This window comes from Lissotriton vulgaris, chromosome 10 (genome assembly GCF_964263255.1).
Source record: "Lissotriton vulgaris chromosome 10, aLisVul1.2, whole genome shotgun sequence".
In the NCBI taxonomy this organism is placed as follows: domain Eukaryota; kingdom Metazoa; phylum Chordata; class Amphibia; order Caudata; family Salamandridae; genus Lissotriton; species Lissotriton vulgaris.
Window position 1 is genome coordinate 426,318,531 of NC_141698.1, and position 23,672 is coordinate 426,342,202.

Here is a 23,672-nt window from a genome sequence, read left to right on the forward strand (position 1 = left end):
CGCTCACACCCAGTCCAGAGACAGAATATTGAGTAAAAAATATTGAATATCACAAATATAGTGGCAAAAATATTGTAGGTCAGGAATATCAACAGACAAATTCTCATGGTCAAGAATATCAATTTTAGGAAAGTAATATTGATGTAAAAAATATGAAGTGTTTAATATCGTCTGCAAAAATATAGCTGTTAGAAATATCGAATTTTTAATAATGTTATGTATTTTAGTATATATTGTATATGTGTGTGATGGTTTTTTGGTATAAGAATTGTTTGCATTTTTGGTATATGTGGTAAAATTTTAGTAGTTATTAATTTGCTTTTATTTGAATTTTGTGTTTTTAGTTCCGTTAAAAGTTATGGGTTTATAGGGGAATAGGGTGGGAAGTAATTTAATTATATAAAATGTATTGACTATTTGTAGGAGTTATTAATTTAATTATTTTTAAAATTTGTGTTTTTAGTTCCGTTAAAGGTTGTGGATTTATAGGGGAATAGGGTGGGAAGTAATTTAATTATATACAGTGTATTGAATAATTTCTATTTATTAATATTTGTTTAATTGTGATGTTATAGTGTTAAATGTGTAAATTAATTTATTATAATGTATTAATTAATTAACTGTTAATTAATTTAAATTAATTTATTAGTAATTAATTATGGTGCTTGTGAAATTAATTTTAGGTCTGTGTTGTGGTGTTTATAGGTGTAAATGGTAGGAAGGGTGGGAAGTAATTTATTTGTATTGATGAATTATTAGTTATTTGTTAATTAATGTAAATTAATTAGTAATTAATTATGAAAATTGTGTAAATAATTTTAGGTGTGTGTTGTGCATATTATAGTGTTAAAGAATGTGTGCTCAATTAATGTTTATTATCTTTTTAATAATAATATTTTTTTAATTAATTATTAACTATGTTAATTATGGAAATAAATTTAAATAAAAATGTTCAAGTCTTTTTTTATTTGTATGGTGTTATACGGTAGGAAATAAAATAAATACATTTATGTTTTAAATAATATGTTTGTGTGTTAATATTTGCTCCTATTGAATACATATTGTTTATAAATGTATTTATTATTTTATTGTACATATTACTTGTGCTTTTTTGTTGTATGTAATTAACATTATAATATGAGTTATTTTTATATGTGTAATATATTTATTTATACATTCGTAAAATATTGTTTATTTATTTGTAAAATTATTGAAATTTTTTCAATTGTTTAAATATAATTAGCAATTTTTGTTTCTCTGCTATCCAACGCTTTCCCTACTGTTGCACTCTCTGGAGTAGGAATAGTAATTTTTATCCCTACGCTATCCAGCACTTTCCCTACTGTTGCACTCACTGGAGTGGGAATAATAATTTTTACCCCTCTGCTACCCAGCACTTTCCGTACTGTTGCACTCACTGGAGTGGGAATAGTAATTTTTACCACTCCGCTATCCAATACTTTCCCTACTGTTGCACTCACTGCAGTGGGAAAAGTAATTTTTACTCCTCCGCTATCCAATACTTTCCCTACTGTTGCACTATTTGGAGTGAGAATAGTAATTTTTACCCCTCTGCTATCCAGAACTTTTCCTACTGTTGCACTCAGTGGAGTGGGAATAGTAATTTTTACACCTCTGCTCCAGCACTTTCCCTATTGTTGCACTCACTGGAGTAGGAATAGTATTTTTTATCCCTACGCTATCCAGCACTTTCCCTACTGTTGCACTCACTGGAGTGGGAATAATAATTTTTACCCCTCTGCTACCCAGCACTTTCCGTACTGTTGCACCCACTGGAGTGGGAATAGTAATTTTTACCACTCCGCTACCCAATACTTTCCCTACTGTTGCACTCACTGGAGTGGGAAAAGTAATTTTTACTCCTCCGCTATCCAATACTTTCCCTACTGTTGCACTATTTGGAGTGAGAATAGTAATTTTTACCCCTCTGCTATCCAGAACTTTCCCTACTGTTGCACTCAGTGGAGTGGGAATAGTAATTTTTACACCTCTGCTCCAGCACTTTCCCTATTGTTGCACTCACTGGAGTGGGAATAGTATTTTTACCCCTCCACTATCTAGCACTTTCCCTACTGTTGCACTCACTGGAATGGAAATAGTAATTTTTACCACTCTGCTATCCCACATTTTCCCTACTGTTGTACTCTTTGTAGTGGGAATAGTAATTTTTACCCCTTCGCTATCCAGCCCTTTCCCAATTGTTGCAATCCTTGGAGTCGGAATAGTAAATTTTACCCCTCCCCTATCTCACACTTTCCCTACTGTTGCAATCTTTGGAGTGGGAATAGTAATTTTTGCCCCTCTGCTATCCAACCCTTTCCCTACTGTTGCACTCACTGGAGTGGGAGTAGTAATTCTTATCCCTCCGCTATCAGGCATTTTCCCAACTGTTGCACTCACTGGAGTTGGAATATTAAATTTACTTCTTCTGCTATCCGAAATGTACCTTAGTTTTGCACTCACTGAAGTGGGAATAGTAAACTTTACCCCTCCGCTATCCAAATCTTTCCCTACTGTTGGCACTCTTTGGAGTGGGAATAGTAATTATTACCACTCCGCTATCCAACACTTTCCCTACTGTTGCACTCACTGGAGTGAGAATAGTAAATTTAATTATTTTGCTATCAAACTTTTATTTACTGTTGTATTTATTGTATTGCAAAATGTACGTTTTAATTTTGTTTTAATAGTTTAATTAATTATAGAATGTTTTGTTTAATTTTTTGATAAATGTATATATTTCATTTTTATATCATTTAAAAGTTAAATGGTTAATAATTTTTTTAAAGTACATATTTGTACATGTATACATTATTATGTTTGAGTGTTTATATTTTTTTAAATTACTTTAAACATTTTTTTAGTTAAAATGTATATTAAATGTAATTTATCTTGTTAAAGATAGTATTAATATTTTATATATTTAATAAATATTATTTTATTTTATTTATATATATATTGAAATCGATATTTTTTACATCAATGTTTTTAGCATCGATATTCTATCAATGAATCCTCACACACAGGACCAACACTTGCCTACCTTTGTGGACCTTGGTCCTCCCTATTAGACGGTCCTACTTACATACTACATAATACCCAATTTCGATTAATTTAGCTGTATATTCTACACAGGGCCTCCCCTGCCAACATAAACAAGTACTTTCATCGTACGGTTCTGCCTGCCCTTGTTGCTCACTGATAGATGCAAATATTGTACATATGCTTTGGGCGTGCCCCCACCGGCAGTGCAACTGGAGTGGAGTGATGAGCCGCCTAGTCCATTGCACTGATAGGGTTATTTTAAACATGTGGGAGGTATGCCTGCGAGGCTTATATAAAAGGAACAAGAAACACACAATTACATCCGGTTTAATAATTTGGGTCTACTATTGGCTAAAAAAGGCAGATCACCCGCTGATGGAATCTCCAGATCCTCCGCACCTCAAATCCTGGATACAGTCGATCACTGCCAGTAGTTGGGACACCATTATGGCTGCTTTACACACCAGCATACCTGATGGTTCCACATCACCAGATGTCCAACTGTCATGTAATGTAGAGGTGGGGGATATGCTGTGAGACATACTCCCCTGACATGTCCATTCCAGAAGTTGTGCAACCCCCTGCAGCGTCCCTTTCAGTGGTGAGACCGGTAGAGACGGGCACAAAGCATTTAATCTAATTGCTAGCTGAGCAGTGTTGCTCGTTGGAGGGTTGGGGTAGCAAGTAAGGGCTAACGCATTAGTTAATGTTACTATTCCCCTTTTCCCCTTGTTTCAGTTGTATCTGATTATCACCTGTTTGACTTATCATACAGGTGATAGTGTGATATGATAGTGTGCTTCCTGCACACTATCATAGTGTGCAGGAAGCATGCCCTTGTTTGTTGGACACACTCATTCATGCTGATGAACCCCTCTTTAATTGACTGAATGTATGACCTCCATTTGTTTTTCTTCAATTGATGTCGACAGTCACTCTGGGAGATGCATCGGACTTGCATATCCGGCGGCTACTGCCGCAGTTAGTCCTCACATTTAATCTTGCTGTCAGCTGCCATTGTCACTCTATAGTGTAAAGAAAGTCGACATGTCTATGCTTGTAAGTGAGCAAAAATAAAAGAAACAAAAAGCAATAAACAGATTTAAACAAAAACAATTAGTAGGTTGTACTTGGGGCCACTGCAATTACGTGGCAACATGGAACCGAATTATGTGGTAGGGTTTACTGGAGCTTGAGGGGTTTAGCACCAAAATATCGTTGCCAGAATATTCTCTGACATAAATATCATATCCGATGGAGTTAATAATAAAAATCTACACCTACTGGGCTGATAATTTCGTAAACAATATTTATAGCGCAATATGTATGTCTGTCTATATTTCTGATGAAGGCATTCTGACATACAACCTCAAGTGGCAAGAAAAGGGAAATGAAGCTGCACAAAGTGGACATACAGTGGAAGTGTTAATTTGACATTTTATCATTTTAACACTCATTAACACTCTCTAGTCAAATGTTTCACACATTACTGCCAGTTTAAATCCCCAGTGCATCAATCAGTAACGGAAATATCGCCAATTAACCTTTGAAAATGGTCTGCCTCTGCAGGGTGCCTTGTGTGAGACATTTTGTCTTTTTACTTTGGAGCTAGAAAGTTATTTGCTGAAATTTGAAAATGATGCAGCAGATGGCAGTTTATGTGGCAAGTATATTACATCCACAAATGAGCGGAAAACACAGCAGCTGCAGAACCACATAATTCTAGTCTCCCAAATCTGGCAGTCACAGCCACCCTCAGTGCTGGACATAGGTCACTGCTTGGCGTCAAGACTCTACCAACTCCTGAGGTACCCCCTCACTACTCGATTGGATTCTGCGTATTGATTTTAGGTCATTCTAATACTTTAGGCATCTGTGAAGCATACTGCTGGAATTGACCTGTTCACGAACGCCTATGTATTATAATGTGACTATGTTGATATTACTGTAGCTGGTCATTATTGCAAGTCCACATTTCTGCTGAAATAATATGTATTAAATCGAGATGACTGTCTAAGCTTCCATTAGCTTTTTGGAGACGAAAAGTAATAAGTCCGATTACTTATTGTAAATAGTGTAATGCCATCTGGAGAAAGGGGCTTCCATGAGAGTCACGGATGCCAGCCAGCAAATCCCTCTGCCTTCCTTTTGCCAATCCGAATAACGCCACCACTGGAATTCGTAGATTGTTAACACAACACTGTCTAAGACATCTACCTTCTACGCTCAGATTACTTTGGGCATTTTTATTTTCTTTGAACTTAAGAAGAATGACCAAAAGTGTTAACTGAAGCAGTGTGACCCAATGAAGTGTTAAAGTGCAAGCACACAGTGGTAAATACATGGAAATTAGAGAAGCTTTCTTGTTTTTTTATGAGATAGTTGCCAGTTGGAGTGACCTTGGAAGTCTTACGGCTGAGCTCACCCTCATGTCTCAGTCTAACTCATCCCCAATCAAAAGTGACTGAAGCTTGCACTCTCCACCCTGTGTGCTGCTCTGCACACAGGGGGGAGAGTGCTGCTCTGCAATTGGAGGAGCAGGTCATGACGTCTATAGTTGAGTCTGTAATGAGCAGTGCTTAACTGGTTCCCAATGGCATAGCAAGGAAGGGGTGGGGGGCGGTCCGCCTTGGCAGCACAAGTTTTGGGGGCAGCGGCTTCCTCTTGCTCTTACCTGCCGCCTTGGGGGCGGCATTTGCTCGCCTGCTCTACATTGCGGCAGTCGCAGGCAGCAAAAGCAGGGACCGCCAGGGGCAGCCATAGGGCTAGCTACGCCACTGGAGGTTCCAATATTTTTCTTAGAAGTCCGCACTGGTGCTGCAGAACGCCTGGGTTGTCGAATATTAAGGCTGCCAGGTCTTGATTCCCTCTGGCCTCTTCCACCACCCTACACTTCCTGTCTTTTACATGGCTGCTTTCTCCCTCTGTCTTTATTTCCCCATCTTTTTCTTCCTCCTTTTCTCCTTTTCTGCCTATTCTCTGCTGCCCTGGGGTCAAGTTTGATGATAAAAAATAACCTCTAGTCCACAAAAATGTGTGACAATGTCTGCCACAGGCAACCACCGCCACAAATTAAGCATTGGGATGTATCAGCTTTCCACAGGTGGTTTCTTCAATTTTATCCCTTTGTCTAATCCTGGATGTCTCTCCTACCAGCATTTCGGATCGGGGAGAGTTGGAGACTCTCCTCTAAGCCTGCCCCTTTTCTACTTCTCAAATATCCTTAGGAGATTCCACCAGCTCAGCAGGATAGATTTGCCCCTGATGGTGGTCTCTAGTTTATCCCTTCATCTTTCCCCCACTACCCTTCCATCTCTGGTCTCCATCTTACCCTAGTCATGTGTTCTACAGAGACCTTCCTTGTGAATTTCTTATCTGGGCACCTTCTAATCTCCTCCCACGGATTCTTACCTGGACCGCCTTAATATTGAATCTTCTCCTCAGCTCTACTTTGGAGAGTCTGGTCTTTGCTCTACGCTCACTGAAAAATGACCATGCTGAACCCATATTCACAACTCTAACAGGGGCCTAACCCCTTCGGTGCTCATGACGGCTCCCAGCCGGGAGCCGTCATGACCACGCCCGCAATAGGAATGTTCAACACCGGCACGGAATTCCAGCCGCAGCCAAGGTGTTAAATATCGATTTCGTAGCAGGTGCAGTGGCACCAGGGCCCAGGGATGTGAGGGGCCTCACTACACACCAGTTATGACAATCTTTTAATACATAATCAGGATTTGGGGGTAGCCATTTGCCTTGTTTGCATTAAGGTCCATGGCATGGTTGGTACACCACTGAACTTTAAAGCACAGATTCACTCAAATTTTACAGAAGTGTGATACTAGGCAACACAAATGATTGTGTTGATCAAGGATTTTCAATCCAAAAGATAATACGAACCCAGCACTAAATGGCTTTGTGTCGCTTAATGCAAAGTCTCAGGGCAAGGAGACAGGAACAGCACAAACACCCACAAGATTCGATGCCAAAACAATGTAAATGCACTTTGTGTGATTTTTCCACGAGTAATATGTTTCATACTATCACATGTCACATAGGTAATTTGACCTTGAGCAGTCATTTTTATATGGCGTTCGCAGCTTGTGAAACAAAAGATCACCCCGGCCTACTCAGGATCTCCTCTGTGGTCGTGTGCACATTCATGCAACCAACAAAACATTTCAGCACTTCGCATAGCATCCGATCAGTGCTAAATCTGAGCCGGTGGTTGCTCGTGGGGTCACCAGCACTCGTTTCTGGGGACCAGCACTTATTTTCCTCATTGCCAGTGCTTGAAATCGAAAAATAGAAGGGCAGGTACTCTGTAACAGTACACAGGGCCGGATTAGTAAGGCGGGCACTCGGGCAATGGCCGAGGGGCTGGTATCCTAGTTCCAGCTGTGGGCTGCTTTTTTGGGCAGCCTGGGGGGTGAGTTGGGCGGTGTCTGTGTTGTTCAGATGCCACCAGTGGCCCAGTGGAAGCCTAAGTGGCCTTTCTTGAGGCAGATGGGCATCCATTATCTCCTTTTTACCAACGGGCAGAGGTGTCACTATCTTTTGGTCTTGCTGGGCCAGGCCATTAATGTATGCATATTGAGCGGGGGATGGGGGCGTGAGCAGAAGTGGCCTTACTTGTTTTCAGATGTGTTTCACCAGTGTGAACTAATCCATAAAAATGTTTTAAATCTAAGTAAGTTTAAGAAAACATGCCTCTGTCAGAGACCCCCCCTTCTTTTTATAAAACTTCGCTGAAGCTGTGTTTTGCGGAAAGGTAATATGCAAATGTGGGCCATTTTTTTTTAGCATGCCCGGGACATTTATTAATCCCAATCCAACCCTGCCAGTACATGCATGTTTCTGAGAACGGCCGTACTCTCCAATTAAAAGTAATATGTTTCCCTTGAGAAGTGCAAGTACTTTCCTTCTCAAAATAAAAAAGTTCTGGTACTCAGTCCTGGACAGTAGCAGCCGATTTAAAGCACTGCTCATCGTGCACTTCCAACGAGCAAAAGACGGAAAGCAAACACTGCAGAAAGATGGATGAGGAGAACAATGTAAAACTGTCACAAAGTAAGATTGCAGGGACCGGCAAGAGTTAGATAAAGTGGCAGTGAGTGTCTGGAAGTAGATTAAAGATGCAAGAGGTGGATCCCGGACTTTAATTGGGGTGAAAAAATCAGGGGGTCTCTGAAAAGGGCGTGGCCTATGTTTAAGGGTGTGACCTAAATATGGTTAGCTAAATTGATTTTCATAGTGGGCCACCGAACCAGTATTCTGGTTTCTCGCTGTGCTTTATGTTATTGCATCCAGATACATAACGCAACAACTGACATGCTCTTAAAACCAGCCACGACTACTGGCTTTATCAGTTGAACATTAGCTGTTTAAAATAAATGAGTAACAACAATGATTTAGTTTTAAATAATTAATATTGAAAATGTTTCAATTCTGAAACTGGAAGACTGTAAATTAATATTTTTGAGGCCTGTGGAAGCAGTAGTGGTCTACAGAGTCTCTTATTTACTCCTGTTATGTTCACTGTCTGTTAGACATGTACACACTTTTCCGATCCACATTTCCTTCATCTACATATCACATACGTCATCTTTCCTCTTCAGCACCCTCTTTTCACTATCTCCTGAATGTACTGTTCGTATCAGCTTCACTTCACCACTCCCCAACACAACGCACCCACTCACCTGTAAGCACTACATTTTCTTTTACTTGTCAATATTTTGACAACTATGTACCTCCTTCACACCCATTTGTACAGAATCACAATTGCCACTGGAATACATGACCATTGCTCTGTGCACTCTGCAGAGAGGCTAAGGATTGAATGTCCACGTATTCAGAGTACCTTTCTCAATCACTGAGAAAAACGTGCGCTGCCTTCAGCCTCAACCTCAGAATGCTCCATTGCGGTCCACTATAAACACCCGGAGGCAACTCTGTTCAAAGTATGCACTATACACAAATACCCTACACAGATTAAAATACAAAAATACAATGTAGGAGACTGGGTTACTGGTTGAGGAGGTGAAACCCTACTCAAGCAGCAACCACAAATCTTGCCAGGGTGAAACACAAGAAAACCCCAAATTAACCTGTGCCTAACCCTCTGGTAGCTTGGCAAAAAAGCAGTCTGGCTTAACTTAGAGTCAATATGTAAAGTATTCATGCAGCACACAAACAGCAATAACGTGAAAAATCCCACACCAATTTAGAAAAATAGAGTATACTATAATACATTATTTGAGACCAAAAGGACAAAAATCCAACTGGTGAAACTGGAGATATGCAATAGTAAAGATGTAGTAGAAATCAAGCACTAGGAAGCTAAAAGCGCTAATTGTGGTTATCTGGTCCCTGGAGATTGGATGCAAGACACAAGTTCAGGCTGACCGCGAAGAGCACAACCCAGGTACAATGAGTTCAGTCCACTGAAAGTACCTTGTAGCCTAGGCTTTGAAATTTGAAGTTGACGAGCTGTGACACACTGGGCTGGAGTCTATGGCAGGCGGTGGTGTGCTGCGTGGAAATGAGTCAATGTAGAAGAACCTTCTTATTTCCCTTTGGTTTGAACAGAGGCCAGCCAACTGACCTTTGAAGATTTCCTGGAGTTCTTAGTCCATATAGGCAGGCTGGAATCAGCAAGGCAACTCACAGCAGCTAAAGGCTCCTGATGCAGCAACAGCAGGCCTTGAGCAACAAAGCAATCTTAGGCCAGTAAGCAGGTCAGTAAGCAGGTCAAATCCAGATGAAAAAACATGCAAAATAAAATAATCAAGGCAGATAAAGACAGTTAGCAAAAGACAATATTAAGATCATTAAGCTTAATCATTAGAGCCCTTAGTTTTATACAACTAACCTGTATCAGTTCATTCCTCGGATAGTTAGAGGATCATTTCATTCCTTGGACAGTGATGACCTTCTAAGGTCAAAGTTCGAGGTGACTAATTATTTAATACAGGTGGAAAACTTGCACAAACTTGTGCATTTTTATCAGAATTGACCCTTTCTTATTCCTCATTTTAATCCCCTCGGTACTTGAACAATTTCACTTTAAGCCAAGGTCATCCTCCAACGCCTGAAACGCATCAGTTCCAAGCCTTATTTTCCATTTCATGTCCCCTTTTAAATACACCCCTAGAGTGTGCACGCGCTCCTCTGAGACTGCTGGTTCTTTCACTCATGCAGATAGGGAGGATTCTCTCCCTGATGAGCCCTATTATGCTGTGCTCCAGCTACTCCCCCATAGTGGGCTTCTTCCATTATTAACCTTGAAATCGCCCAATTGAGCGGGGCATTCCAAACTATATCCTTGCCGACCGTGGCTCCAGGATCAAGCGGCCACACGCCACATTTGCAGGCATAGAAGTGAAGCATTGTCTACACCAGGCAGCCAGTAGCTCTTTTATATTATTAATTAACCACCAGGTGAGCATACTGAATTTCCTATGTGCTACATATGTGCTTGTGTACTCTGAAGCTATCTCTACCTTCAGGTACCTCCCTTGCTTTTAGGATACTACTACAGTATACACCTCTTTCCTGAAAACAGGTTATCAATTTCATCCTTCTTTTCTCCTTTTTCATTTAGGATGTTGCTGTACATCCTTAGTCCTGATGAGACCACTTTTATATAACCTGGGGTTGAAACGCGCTGACATATTAGTGTAACAGACAAACAGGAAATGTATTTGTTACCCCTGTTGAAAATGTAATTGTAGCACCTTTTATGGTTGTCTGTTACTGTGAAAAAAGCTTTTAAGAATCTTTGGATTGTAACAAACAAAAACTGTTTTTGGTTTTGACATTGGGGAACACATTGCACCAAACTGTTTATTATTAGTGTTATTGTTTCTTGACTTGTGCTGTTGTGTTGAGATCGGTTTCATGTTTGGATAAACATTCTTTTTCATTCACCAGAGATTTGTTTGTAGTGTCCTAATTTACTAGTTCATAATTTTATTAATTCTGCTATTATTTATATATGTTTTCTTTATTGATTTTGTAAAGGATACCAGTGTGAACTATTGTTGCTTGATATTTGTTTATACACAAATTTACAAGGGTTAAAGGGTTGCTCCTGTACCCTTATATGATTGAACTTTCTAAAAGGGGCATTTTCAGAACTGTGACCTAAAATCCAACTTACCAGTAAAGAGGATTTTTTGTTACAATTCTTTAGACACCAAACTCAACATTTATACTTGCTCCCAATTGGAAGTTGTCACTTATTAAATGTAATCAGATAACCTATTGTTATCCTATGGGAGAGGCAGGCCTTGCAGTGGTGAAAAGTGAATTGAAGAGGTTTTCACTACCAGAACATGTAAAAGTCAAAGTACATATCGAACATTTTAAATGCAATGCACTCTACCATATGGGCTGTTTAGGGCCTAACCTAGTGGTGACACATGTATAAAAAAAAAAGGTTTAGGCCAAAAGGTTAATTTTACCATGTCATAATAGCAATTAAAAACTGCACCACAGGCTGCAGTGGCAGGCCTGAGTCATGTTTAAAAGCCACTTAAGTGGGTGACACAATCATTGCTGTAGTCCCACTAGTAGCATTTAATTTACAGGCCCTGGGTACAGTTAGTAACACTTTACTAGGGACTTACAGGTAAATTAAAAGTGACAATTTCGTGTAAGCCAATTTCACCATGTTTCAGGGAGACAGCACAAGCACTTTAGCACTGGTTAGAAGTGGAAAAGTGCAGAGTCCTAAAAAACCAACAGCAACAGGTTCAGAAAACAGGATGGTGAAGGCAAAAAGTTTTGTGGTGACCATACAGAAAGGGCCAAGTCCAACACACACCATCCTGGAAATAGTTAACAGTCTTAGAGAATGCAATATTAAGTAAAATGTGCATTATAAACAGAAACCAAATCGTTGACATGGATTAACATTTATTGTTTAAAAATAGTTCTGTGTTTCTTGCCATTGCAGTTAGGGACATGAATATAGGAACCCGTTTCAATGTCAATTTTTGATGATTACCAGGTCTGAGACCTGGAGGGACCTAGCTCATTTAAAGCTGTGGGTGGATCTAAGATTGTGCAACTGGCGTCGAGCATTTAACTGCACCAGCCGCGGGTGCCTGAGCAGAGTTTTGAGCACCGGCACTCATTTGTTTACAAATTAAGCACCAAATTTTACAGATCCTCAGTCACCAAATAAGAATGACCATCAGTACTTTGAAGTGGTGTCTGAGCAGCATGTATATGTGCAAGAAAATAACTAATTCTATAACTGAGAAAGTGTTGTTGTGACAAAGCAATTGTCCTGTTCACTTTTTTATTACTTTTTTCACTCAAATGCCCCTGGCAGAAACATCACTTGGGGTAAATAATCCGGTCAATAGTGTAAGGAAAGGTGGGGTAAGGAGGGGGGAAATCTTATAATTTGCTTTTGACGAATTATGCAAATTCCACAAAAATTACAGCAAAGTCATGTGAAATGCGAAACCAGCATTTAGCGCAATATTTTAATGTGCAATGCATTTTGCTCTAAAAAAGATTTTAAAAACACGTGTCATGAAAAACAGCTGTACGAGACCTGATTGTTTATGTTCCCCTACACAAAAATGTTGCTTCAAACACAGCGTAATTATGCCATGTGGCATAATGGCAAAATTTCAGGAATTTTGAGTAACAATCAAGCAAAATTCACGAAATTACAGAAACTAGGTAACAGAAATTCCTTCAAAGCCCTGGTCTTCTCCATTTGCTGCAGTCTGTACCACTGTGAAGTGAGGAAATCTTCCTCTTGTTCACACTAACTCTTACTTCCGGTCTCTAGTTCTCCATGATAACCATATGCGGCTACTGCTGAGGAAGGAATTCTTATCACAGTGGAGACCTAAACACATGATAATTTATGTAGGATTAGCGTGGAATCATAACAATTATAGTTAAAAATATCAAACGTGAATTACAAATCCAAACATTTCAATGCTGAACATAGTAAAATGTTCAATTTACTGCCAGAATTCATAATCAGCATTCTCAAGGAACTTAGAATCTCTAGTCTGCAGTGCCTGTGGTGAGCGAGTAAGAAGAAGGGTACAGCACAACATCACAAACCTAATGACCTCCCAGTGCCTCATAAACAACTATAAAGTAGCGGTAGCCATAGATTAGAGCACCCACTGCCATGAGCTTGCTCATTGGAACTCCTTACATGCATTTGCTACCTTTGGTCTCTATGATCATGAATAAAGATGAGCGGAAAAATTTACTAAATTGCAAGATGGACAAAATCTGCCTTTTTTTCAAACTGCACCCGCAGTGAAATTGGGCTTCAAAAACTGCCTGTGAGAACCAGAGAAACAGTCAAATTTCAGGCATATCCTGTGGTTAATTTGATTTCTCTGGCAATACGTAGTCCAGAGAGAAAAATCTGCACATGAGACAAGGGGTTCATGGTTCACCACAGGCTGTTTTTTCATCTTTGGCAGACCAAATCAGAGTAGTGATATTGTTGTGGATCAAAGCCAGCACCTGATTTTACTTACAGTGGAATGAAACCAAAACATTGTGACTGCCCATAGTCATGAAGACTGCCCATGAACAGCAAAATTCAATACACAACTGTGTATGATTAACAGTACTTTAAATACTGTATGTTCTCTCTTGGCGTCTGTATGACTCAGCCTCAGTGCCTATTGAATACTACACATCACTAGGTATATTACTACATATGGGTAATAGGGTGATTGAGTGGACGATCAATGGATGAATGAGTGTAACCACCAGATTGCAGTTGACTAGAGTCATTGTTAGTGTGGCTTGGAAATGGGTGTTTAGACAGGTGATTTGGGTTTACGAGAAAGGAAAGGGAGATGTATGATTTGTGGACTGATAGACGAGTGACTGACAGTATTATTAGTTGTAAAGATTGGTAGATGAACAGACATCACTTGGGGGATGGCTAGCCTAATCACCCATCTTAGCACTGGCTATAAATTTTCCAATTCGTCCACCTATGAGCTCACCGATTCATTCACCTTGCATTTGTTCATCCATAAATCCAGTGTCCTTCACTCATTTAAGCTTTCCTGCATTCATCCGAGCACTGGCTCATTCTTGCATCATCCACTCATCTATCCTGAAAACCACACTCAATCCTGCCAATCATGAAGCATCGTCACTTTTAGGAAACAGACACTTTGGCTTTATACGTTCTTATTTCTTTGCAGGTAAATAATCATATTTTAATTGTTGACACTTTTGGTGTAGATTTTATTTATTTATTTTATTTATAAAGTTTTATATAGCGCAAACTTGATCCCGAAGGATATCAGAGCGCTTTACAGTTTGACGGAAATGAAGGTAACAGATCAGTCCATGAGTCAAATAGGGAATCTACATAGGCATTGTATCAAGTAGTGCACACATAAAGGACCATATATGAACCTGTGGTAGGCGAAGAATGGGTTAGTCAAGGAAACACAATGACAAAAGGGGGGCAAATATAATAGCAAAATACAAGATATAGACAATGACACATCAGCAGTCATCTTAGTTGGTTATGCAGTCATGACAGCAATGAGCCAGGGGTAATAGGTTAGCCGCATAACCAGGGCTTTAAGTGGGAAAAAAACTGGGGGTGCTCTAAAAGGGGCATGGCCAATTTCTTAAAGGGGTGTGGCCTATCCAAGTAGGGGCATGGTCTAAATCAAGATAACTAGCATTGTGTGCTTAAGAAAATCATGAAGTCGCATCCAGTCACAGAATTACCCAAAGTAGCATTTCCCCATATATCACAACTGTAAAACATCTTCTTATTACACTACAATGGATTACTTGGGGCAACTAATGTGTAACTAGAGATAGGGTCAGCAGAACGTACTTGAGTCTCATCAGAGAGGTATAGCTTGGTTCCTATGACAATTGAGCGTGGTACCCACAACTGGGCGTAGCCGCTGCATTTACGGAGTCAGCTGCAACAACCAACAAGGTGATGGGAATAATTCTAACATGAATTGCTGTCAAGTTTCGGACTCATGAATCCACTGAAAGCCCGTGACATCCCTTAATCTCTGCACTAATGCACAGAATGGAAAGTGCCAACAGGCCCAGAAAACAGGTGAGAAAGAGAATCCCTCTGTCTTTAGAGAACCAGGGAATGGGAGCAGAAGAGCAATGGCGAACTGGAGCCCACCTCCTTTGCACAGCTCTGTTTCAAGATACAGCATCCCCTGTCTTGGTGTTACAAGGGGAGGAAAGCTGACTGGCTGCAGGACTGAGGGCATGTGCTGTACAGATAATACAGGCATATAACAAGGAAAAGATTCCTTATGAAACACGGCGTACTGGTTTCAGCAGTGAGTGGTACAACAGTGACCCGGGGGCGTGGCAGGAATCTGACTGAAGTACCCGGCGCACTGTTGCAAACACACTTGTAAGACCCACCAAACAAAGTAGGCAAGAAGCAGCACTACAAAGGGGCATTAAGTAGAAACAGAAGGGGGTTCCCCAAGGGTAACTTTAGGATATAGGCAGGTAATGGGGGGAAAAACCAATGCAAATAGAAAAGACGAGAACCCTGCCTTGGGATATAAAGGCCCTAACAAAGGGGTCCAACAAATGTAGGTAGAGGGGTGATTAACCTAGGGGTTGACACAACACATAACAATCACATGGTCAAATCAAGGATAAACAGAACAATTCATATTTGAAAATATATATCTTTTTTTATTGTTTTTAAGAATAGCACTGATATAAATATAAAGTTTTTTAAAGTGTCACATGTACAAAATAAATCACCAATAAAATAGACATAGATAAACAAGCAATATAACTAAGAAGATTCTATCCTGCCCAGTATCAGCCACACTACACACACTCTAACTCATTCACTTCAATCTTTACCCACTCATTCCTATTTGATCTCATTCACCATTCAAGCTACATCCATTCATCTAATCCTGGCGAATACAACATAAGGATGGTTTCACGTGTTGTATAGGTCGGGATGTTTTAGTCCAGGGAGATGGTTTTGACTACAGGTCCTGATGTAAAGAGGACCATAGTCATTTTCCTGGGAACATAAGCCGACGCGCGTTTCGGTGGACGGCCAATGGGGCCACACCTTCGTCAGGGCCAGGGGCAGTATACTGGGAGGGGGCACAGGAGAGGAAACACAATCTGAAAGATAGAGAGCGAAAACAAATTTCATTTCACTTATACAAATTTCATTTCACTTATATCTAAATGTAAAAAGTTTTTTTAAAAAATACAATTTAATATACAGTAAATCATGTGGTTCAACATTTTTAACCATAAACAAGTCATTTAGATTTGAGAGACTGGATTTTAATCAACTGATGGATTTCAGAGCAACGCTTCTACATTTGGCCAGTGGTTGCCGTGCCATGTCAAACCCTCTAGAAACACTCCCTAGAAAAGATTCCCTATCGAGTGGAATCTAAAAAGGCATCTTGATAGCCTTAACCAAATGGACCGTGGAGAACAATTTATCCCAACACTCAATCTTCATTATCAGGCCAGTATTAAAGAAAACCTTTTGTTTGGGTATCAACCACATTCACCCAGTTCATAGCACAAACCAGAACTATTTTCTATTGTACACACATGATCCTATAGGTGAGGACAGAGCCTAGTCCTCAAAGGGCAACTAGACAAGCTAGTCCCTGTCACTTTTTTCTCTCTTAGTCTGATTACCTGTATGAGTGTCTTATTCAGCCATTTAAGGGATGTCAGGGCAAAGTTGGAGATAATTTATAGTGAACAAGACTTCAGGTCGATTCAAGTCCTGTAAGGGAGACAAAGCAATATCGTCCTAGTTTAGTCGGCTCGAGAGTTTCAATTTGGGCCCTAGATCGCTGACCCATACTCCTAAAGCGCTGGGCTGCTACAGTAGTTAAAAAAGTTTTTCAATCTCCCTCTTGCTGTTTTTAAGGAGATAGAGACAGTACTCCTACCTATGATCTACTGAGTGGGAGTTAGTTTTTAACAAGTTAGGGACGATATAACACTTTCATATTTTAGTATACCTACTGTTGTCAACAGTACTTCAGCGTAATGTTTTTCTCTTTTTCAGGGCTCACAACTCTCAAGCTGGTTTTGAGTAGGGCTGTGCATCCGTCTTGCCTATGGATTAAACAGTGGCATGGATCACTCTAATGCTTATGTCTAAAATACAAGATTCTTAGCACAGTTGGATTGGAGACACAGTCTATGTTTTCTGGGGTGTCAAGATCACACTTAAGTGTAGCTAAAGGTCTTGATACATACCAGCGCCGCTGGATCATATAGACTGCACTGTCCTTTTATATACGTCCTGTTATTCCAAGCCTTATGTAGATTTAGTTACCTATAGAAAGAGCGTGGCATTTAGTAAATACAAAGCCACTCAGGTTTAGATACATTCACAAGTTTGTTTCCGAATTTACCTTCCGTGTAAACCAAGGCTGTTCCTAGACTGGGGTTCTGATGAGCAGGTCTTTAGGTATAAAAAGGGTTTTTCTCCGTGGAATCCAAGTCTATGTGCCGTCCTCCATCGGCGATAGGTGACCCATGGGGGGGCTGGCTAATCTAGAGCCAAGAGGTAGAAAGGGGGACAGGATAGTCTCATCAATTATTTTTAATCCCATGCTGAATTCCTAGTCAAGCACCCTTAGTTTCGCGGGCTTACCTTGGTTCAAAAAGGCTGTCTCCATGGAGCAGGGGTTCCGCCGTCCAAGTGTTCCGGCCAAATGATTCTCCCTCCTAGTTTCCAGTTCACCGTTTAAGTAGCGCCGTATTCGCGCCATTGTTTAAGTGATACCAGCTGTGAATCCTACCGGTGAACATAGACGACGGGCTATCGACTTTCCTTGTCGCTTATGGCCGCCATCTTGTGTAAACCTAAGAAGGGCAAAATATGCCGTTCCCTAAGTATAATGCGAAGAACCACGGTGGCCATTTTGATAAAACCCGTCATTTTTTATATATTTACAAACGTTTATTTATTATTAACTTTAAGCGATTTATACATCTACGGCGATTTTGGGGTCACGTTTGTGGTATCCTATAAATGAGGCACTGGCAGTGCATGATTTTAATTTTTAAAGATTGTAATTCCTAATTCAGTGGCATCGAACTGGTGCTTTTATGAACCAATATTAAGGTATTATTATAGATAGCTCTTTCTATAGGTAACTAAATCTACATAAGGCTTGGAATAACAGGACGTATATAAAAGGACAGTGCAGTCTATATGATCCAGCGGCGCTGGTATGTATCAAGACCTTTAGCTACACTTAAGTGTGATCTTGACACCCCAGAAAACATAGACTGTGTCTCCAATCCAACTGTGCTAAGAATCTTGTATTTTAGACATAAGCATTAGAGTGATCCATGCCACTGTTTAATCCATAGGCAAGACGGATGCACAGCCCTACTCAAAACCAGCTTGAGAGTTGTGAGCCCTGAAAAAGAGAAAAACATTACGCTGAAGTACTGTTGACAACAGTAGGTATACTAAAATATGAAAGTGTTATATCGTCCCTAACTTGTTAAAAACTAACTCCCACTCAGTAGATCATAGGTAGGAGTACTGTCTCTATCTCCTTAAAAACAGCAAGAGGGAGATTGAAAAACTTTTTTAACTACTGTAGCAGCCCAGCGCTTTAGGAGTATGGGTCAGCGATCTAGGGCCCAAATTGAAACTCTCGAGCCGACTAAACTAGGACGATATTACTTTGTCTCCCTTACAGGACTTGAATCGACCTGAAGTCTTGTTCACTATAAATTATCTCCAACTTTGCCCTGACATCCCTTAAATGGCTGAATAAGACACTCATACAGGTAATCAGACTAAGAGAGAAAAAAGTGACAGGGACTAGCTTGTCTAGTTGCCCTTTGAGGACTAGGCTCTGTCCTCACCTATAGGATCATGTGTGTACAATAGAAAATAGTTCTGGTTTGTGCTATGAACTGGGTGAATGTGGTTGATACCCAAACAAAAGGTTTTCTTTAATACTGGCCTGATAATGAAGATTGAGTGTTGGGATAAATTGTTCTCCACGGTCCATTTGGTTAAGGCTATCAAGATGCCTTTTTAGATTCCACTCGATAGGGAATCTTTTCTAGGGAGTGTTTCTAGAGGGTTTGACATGGCACGGCAACCACTGGCCAAATGTAGAAGCGTTGCTCTGAAATCCATCAGTTGATTAAAATCCAGTCTCTCAAATCTAAATGACTTGTTTATGGTTAAAAATGTTGAACCACATGATTTACTGTATATTAAATTGTATTTTTTAAAAAAACTTTTTACATTTAGATATAAGTGAAATGAAATTTGTATAAGTGAAATGAAATTTGTTTTCGCTCTCTATCTTTCAGATTGTGTTTCCTCTCCTGTGCCCCCTCCCAGTATACTGCCCCTTGCCCTGACGAAGGTGTGGCCCCATTGGCCGTCCACCGAAACGCGCGTCGGCTTATGTTCCCAGGAAAATGACTATTGTCCTCTTTACATCAGGACCTGTAGTCAAAACCATCTCCCTGGACTAAAACATCCCGACCTATACAACACGTGAAACCATCCTTATGTTGTATTCTCCAGGATTAGATTAATCGATGTAGCTTGAATAGTGAATGAGATCAAATAGGAATGAGTGGGTAAAGATTGAAGTGAATGAGTTAGAGTGTGTGTAGTGTAGCTGATACTGGGCAGGATAGAATCTTCTTAGTTATATTGCTTGTTTATCTATGTCTATTTTATTGGTGATTTATTTTGTACATGTGACACTTTAAAAAACTTTATATTTATATCATTGCTATTCTTAAAAACAATAAAAAAAGATATATATTTTCAAATATGAATTGTTCTGTTTATCCTTGATTTGACCATGTGATTGTTATGTGTTGTGTCAACCCCTAGGTTAATCACCCCTCTACCTACATTTGTTGGACCCCTTTGTTAGGGCCTTTATATCCCAAGGCAGGGTTCTCGTCTTTTCTATTTGCACTACAAAGGGGCATGTCAGGAGAGGTGCTAACGGTGACCCAAGAAATAGAGAGGGCGACAATGAGCAACTGTGAGGGCTGCCAGCCAGATGTGAACTGAATTATAAACTGGAAAGTGAAGGCAGCTATTGGTTTAAAGTCCAGAAATCTTGAATATGAATCTCCCCCCAGTGGTGTAACAAAGACCCCCAGCAGCCCCCACGATGCGGGGCTCCCCAAGCTCCTGTTTGGTCAGAGGGGGCCCCCTCCAGGTACTTTGCAGGGGGGCCCCCTCAAGTTTTGTTACACCACTGACTCGTAAGTAGCAACAGGGTGACCTGTAAAGAGAAGGCAGGCCTGCCGGTAGCGTGTGTGATCATAATCTCCCCCCTGTGCAAACTCCGGTTACCTTAGGATGTGAAGGGGGCTCTGCGGTCCGCGCTGATCTCTGGTGAAGCCGCTTTTGCCAATGGGATGTGCCTCGGCCTCAGGTTCAGGCAGCTTATTTCCTCAATGACGAGCAAGAGGGAACCCCGGTTGCTAGGGGACGCCTCGCGCCTCTCCAGACGCAACGTAACTCCGACTGTCGAACCTCCGCGTTGGTGGGGGGAATCCTCATTGCTGTGACCAATCCGAGTGCGGCTTGGAAATGACGATCCTGGACCGGTGGTGGTGAATACTGGCAGGGTGTTTTCAAGGCTCCTTCTCAGAGCGGCAAACCCGGCCTCGGGCACAGAACACAGCTCGAGGGGCGGCGGTGGAGTCAATGCGCACACAGCGCTTGGGGGCAAAGCAGGCGCTACAAAGTTTCTCAGCCGTGCGTTAATCCACACACACAGAGCTCGAGGGACTCGATCCTGGGGCAGATCACCTTTGAGGCAGAGCAGGCCTCATGACCTTACGCCCCAGCTGTGTGCCGATGAGCACACAACACAGATTTCACAGGGGGGCAGCTTCACAAAGGCACAGCGCAGGGACCTACACAGCAGCTGGAAGGGTGGGTGTTGGAGAACATTTGTATCCCTGACTTTCCAGCTCTTCTTAGGCCCTTGGAGACAGGCAGGCTTCAGAGGGGCAAAGCACACAGCACAGCTCCTCTTCAAGTTAGGGGGACACAGCACACAGCAGACAGCCCCTCCCTCAGCATTCACAGCAACTGTAGGTAAACATGTCACACAGCATTCCCCATGTTATCCTATGGGCAAGATAGCCTTTCAATAGTGAAAAATGAAATTGGCAGTATTTCACTATCCAGACATATTACCCCCACTAGTAACACCAAACAAAAGCGTCTGCTCACCCTACCTTTGACCTTTGAGGTCCGAAAATAGAGCCCCCTAGAGCCCCCTTTCGAGGCCCCTCAAAAGAAAACTGGGGGGCTCAGCCCCCCACAGCCCCCCCTCCCACTTAAAGCCCTGTGCATAACCATGTACAGCATATCCGGTAAAATGAACAGAACTACCTTTCTAGTCTTCCCACTGGGTTCTTTTTTTATGTTCGTGCTCCCTTCGCTGTAAATGTGGCCCGTTGCCACCACAACGAATGCTGTGAGAGGTAAGCAGATGCCTAGCTTTCAGTCCGGTGGACGTCTGTAGAGGCCCCCCAGAGTGATATTTAAAATAACGCTGCTGCTTCCGCCTTCTCCAAGCCCTGGTTTAAACAAGACATCCTTCGGGCTCCCAGGCCGCTGCGCCCGCTTTTCTTCACTCCTGACTCCTATATTAGATGTTCTCGTGGGCTGTTTGTTATGTGATCCTGGAAAAAAAAATCAAACCTTTTTCTGAAAATACTTTTGTTGTGAATCTGTTTCCTGGAATAATTAAAAATAAATTGCATTTTCCGAGTCCATCACTGGAATGTCATTCGAGTGGAAAATGTTCCCTATAGCATCATATAGCACTGGAAAATGATCCGCAAGCATGCAGAATGTGATTATGGCTTCCAAGAATTTCATATCTCGCATATTTAGATTGAAACTACCCCCCCCCCCTCCCCCCCCCCAGAAGAGTGTTCCCTGCACCAGGAGCATGCATTACACCCCTGGCGCCCCTGTCACATAGACCACTTGTGTAGCTTGTATGGGGAAACCCTCCTACCTTTGCCTTGGTGTGACTTGACCCACACACCCTCACCTCACCTCTTCTCTGCTCCTACCTGCATCTTACTTCTGCACTCAAATAGCAGCCCTTCCCCCTCAACTATGGGTATTTACCATTGTTTTCTACCTCTGTATGTATCATAAAACAGCTACCTCTGCTTACATGCATATCCTTTCACCTGTAGCTCTGTACTCCTAAATATATGCTAATTCCTCTACCCTACCACACTCATACCTGTACATATACTTATACTCTAGTACCTCTAACACCGCCATTCTATATCCTAGTACCCTAATACGGATGTATGACGTTACAGCACAAACTATTACAACGCATACCTTTACAATAAGGTTTTTACAATGCAACTTCCAGTACAACGCATTTCATTACAACGCAAGCCATTGCAATGCATGTTCCATTATGACGAAAATGACCATGCTAACACCGACGGGCTATTGCCTCAGGGAAAGTGCTGGTCAGTGAGGGATATGCGTTGTAATAGCATCCATTGTAATGACCTGCTTTGTAATGGAACTTGCTTTGTATTCACCGCATTGTAAAGGCATTGCGTTGTAATTCCTGCGTTGTAATGGATGATTCTCCCCTAATAATTCTACCCTGGTATCCATAGCCCAAACTATATCTTAGTATTTCTTCCCTTTCCTAAATGTGCATCTACTCCTGTAATAACACTTATTCAGGAGTGGACCACAAACTTAAACAGAAGAAAGTGGGCAATACCCTACTTAAAAATCATACTCTTCAGAAAAGCGCAGCCCCAGCCTCAGATGTGAGTGGGATGAAAGTATACACTGATGCCCAGATGGCTGTTTTACAAATGCCTGTTAACTATGAACCACCAGTCTGTGCCCACAAGGCCCCCATACCTCCTGTAGAATGACATTGGTGTCACTTTGCAAGGGCATTGAAACTGCCAAACTGTTCAACTGAACTATTATGCCAACTGACACGTTCTTTTTTTTTGCAGCCCGATCCAAACATCACAAAAAGGACATTGCAATTACACAAAAATAAGGCATTCTTCACCATGTAAATATCCAAATATTTGTGGCGGGAAGATTAATTTCCCCTTATCACTGGACTGCAGAACAGCAAGCAGGATCCCCTATGTTTCTATTGACACAGACTAGTGAGATAAGCTAGGTATATAATAATGATCATGTTTGGTCAATTAATCAATCAGGATTTATAAAGCCCGGCTAATCACCCAATAGGGTATCCAGGCGCTTGCAAGTCCCTAAGGCTTATTTGAACAGTCAGATCTTGAGGGCCATTCAGAGTTCTCGAAGTGAGTGATAGTCCGAAGGTTGCTAGATATTGTAACTGTCGCTCATCATTAGAAAACAACCCAGTATTCCAATTATTCAGGTGAAGGTTTCTAAGGAAATGAAATTGGCTCAATGACTCAAAAGATGTCAGTTGCAATGCCTATAAAGGTCAAGTTGCAGTTCTTGTGAAACATTAGAGGAAGCGTATTTGCTAAGTTTCGTAAGTGGTTACTTGCCCTCTCTACAAAATCAT